The 3,255-nt window shown below is 41.5% G+C and overlaps 1 protein-coding gene across 10 annotated transcripts in view; it reads left to right on the forward strand.

Annotated features, from left to right (window-relative positions):
• The window catches only part of SLC8A1 (solute carrier family 8 (sodium/calcium exchanger), member 1), a 451,994-nt gene that overhangs the window by 291,006 nt on the left and 157,733 nt on the right, over positions 1 to 3,255 (forward strand). The window lies entirely within an intron of this gene.

Consider the following 3,255-nt stretch of genomic DNA (forward strand, 5'->3'; position numbering starts at 1 on the left):
GTGCAGGAAACCTGGGTTCGATTCCTGGGTCAGGAAGATCCCCTGGAGAAGGAAATAGCAGCCCACTCCAGTATTCTTGCCTGGAAAATCCCATCGATGGAGAAGCCTAGTAGGCTACAGTCCATGGGATCGCAAAGAGTCGGACACGACTGAGCGACTTCACTTCACTTCTTCACTTCATAGAAAATGTTTGGCCTTTTCATTCCAGCATGTTTTCACAGTAAAATGTGAAATGTGTGATTTCATCTCTCAGCTATTACATTTCAGGAAATATGGGGAAAATGGAAGAACCTGAGGCAATAATGGGAAAATGTTCATTTTTGTTTGTTTGTTTTAAACAAAAACTGTTACATGGAAGCTCTGCCAGGCAGTAGGGGCTAGACCATGTTTGCATGCCCTGGTAGCAGCAACTTGCTTTTTTATAAACGGTCTATTTGGAAGGCAGTGTTGGAACATAGCACACTCAACCAGCAGATCTTAAAGGCGGGGTGTGCTGAGGGATGGACTCTTGGGCTGATTGACCAGCCTGGTATCTGGGCTACGCTGCTGTTATATGAGGTTCTTCTGAGTGAAACTCGTGGACAACTACAGTGAACAAGTCTGTCTTGGGGACTGGCTGGAAGCAGTTATATTGAACCATAGTGACTAAAATCCAAGTAGAAAAACTGGTAAATGCACTAAAATCAAGCATTCATAAGTGAATTCAGGACCACAGTCTGGGCATTTCAAGTTTCCCCTCTTCAGAATGTATTTCTATAGCTGGGTCCGGGTGGATGTCATGTGTTTGCAGTGCAAGTGTAACCGCCCGTAGCCAAGAAGTGCAACTATAAAGTCTCTATCTGGAGCATCTTTTACTTGTTTTTTTTTTTCTTCATTTGAGTTTGTGTGTATATGGCTTCAAAATTATTAGGTTGGTTTGAACGTAACTGCGGTTTTGGACCTTGAATTTTAAATCATTATCATTTCAGTTCAGTTGCTCAGTTGTGTCCAACTCTTTGCGACCCCATGGACTGCAGCATGCCAGGCCTCCCTGTCCATCACCAACTCCCAGAGTTCACTCAAATTCATGTCCATTGCATTGGTGATGCCATCCAGCCATCTCATCCTCTGTCATCCCCTTCTCCTCTTGCCTTCAATCTTTCCCAGCATCAGGGTCTTTTCCAATGAGTTGGTTCTTCGCATTGCATGGCCAAAATATTGGAGTTTCAGCTTCAGCATCATATTCAGGATTGATTTCCTTTAGAATGGACTAGTTGGATCTCCTTACAGTCCAAGGGACTCTCAAGAGTCTTCTCCAACACCACAGTTCAAAAGCATCAATTCTTCGGCACTCGGCTTTCTTTAAAGACCAACTCTCACGTCCATACGTGATTACTGGAAAAACCATAGCCTTGACGAGATGGATCTTTGTTGGCAAAGTAAAGTCTCTGCTTTTTAATAATGTCTCTGCTTTTTAAATCATTATAACTCGGCTCAGACACACCTTTATTAATCAAATAGGAACCATTATAATCAACACATTTTTGCCAATGAAAAGTTAAGTTTCTTTGTTCCTGTAGAGTAAAAATCCAAGCTTCACAATTCAACAAACTCTTGGAAAGCATTTTCTGTATCCTGCTGGTTGCAGAAGCATTTTCCCTGCAAAAGTTGTTGAGATTCTTGAGGAATTGGTAGTTGGTTGGCAAGAGGTCGGGTGAAGATGGCAGATGAGGTAAAACTTCATAGCCCAGCTCGTTCAGCTTTTGCAGCATTGGTTATGTGACGTGCACTCGAGCGTTACAGTTTTCCGTGCATCTCATAGATTTGCTTAGTGTACTTCCCAGATGTAATGATTTTGCCGGGACTCAGAAAGTTATAGTGGATCAAGCTGGCAGTAGGCCATCAAATAGTGACTGTGACCTTTTTTTTTGGTGCAACTTTAGCTTTGGGAAGTGCTTTGGAGCTGCTTCTCAGTCCAACCATTGCCAGTGGTAATATAAAATCCACTTTTCATCATACCTCACAATCTGATCAAGAAATAACTCGTTGCATAGAGTGGGAGAAGACAACACTTCAAAATGAGGATTTTTTTGATTTGCAGTCAGTTCATGAGGCACCCACTTACTGAGATTTTTCACTTTTCCAATTTGCTTCAGATGCCAAATGACTGTAAAATGCTCCCTGCTGAGTTCTTCAGCAACTTCTCATGTAGTTGTAAGAGGATTAGTTTCCATGATGGCTCTTAGTTGGTTGTTGTCAACTTCTGATGGCTAACCACTGTGCTTCTCATCTTCAAGATTCTTGTCTCCTTTGCAAAACTTCTTGAACCACCAATGCACTGTATGTTCGTTAGCAGTTCCTGGGCCAAATGTGGTGTTGATGTTCGGAGTTGTCTCCACTGCTTTACGACCCATTTTGAACTCGAATAAGCAAATCACTTGAATTTGCTTTTTGTCTAACATCACTTCCATAGTCTAAAATAAATATAAAATAAACAGCAAGTAATAAGTGATTTAGCAAAAAAAACCATAAAGCAAGAGATGCACATTAAAATTATGGATACCATAACCACATTTATTTAATAATGTATTCCAATATCAACGCAAAAACTGAAATTACGTTTGCATCAGCCTAATGTTATTGCCAAACCAAGAAAAGAAGTGCTTAAAATCTGCAAAAACTCTTAAGAGAGATTAATTGAATAGCTGTTTGATAAACTGAGTTCAAGATAGGCCATCGAACATAATGGTTAAAATTATAGGCTGCTGAGACAGACCTAGAAACCCTAGCTTAGCAACTTACTAATTGTGTAACCACTTGGGCAAGTTACTTGATCCTGATAAACATCAAATTCCTTATCTATAAAATAGATTTTGTGGACTAAAATAATGTAATATATCAGTTCAGTTCAGTCGCTCAGTCGTGTCCAACTCTTTGCAACCCCATGAATCGCAGCATGCCAGGCCTCCCTGTCCATCACCAGTTCCCGGAGTTCACTCAGACTCATGTCCATCAAGGCGGTGATTGCATCCAGCCATCTCACCCTCTGTCATCCCCTTCTTCTCCTGCCCCCAATCCCTCCCAGCATCAGAGTCTTTTTCCAATGAGTCAACTCTTCACATGAGGTGGCCAAAGTATTGGAGTTTCAGCTTTAGTATCAGTCCTTCCAAAGAACACCCAGGACTGATCTCCTTTAGAATGGACTGGTTGGATCTCCTTGCAGTCCAAGGGACTCTCAAGAGTCTTCTCCAACACCACTGTTCAAAAGCATCAGTT

Source organism: Bison bison, unplaced genomic scaffold (assembly GCF_000754665.1).
Source record: "Bison bison bison isolate TAMUID 2011002044 unplaced genomic scaffold, Bison_UMD1.0 scf7180017864366, whole genome shotgun sequence".
Taxonomy (NCBI): domain Eukaryota; kingdom Metazoa; phylum Chordata; class Mammalia; order Artiodactyla; family Bovidae; genus Bison; species Bison bison.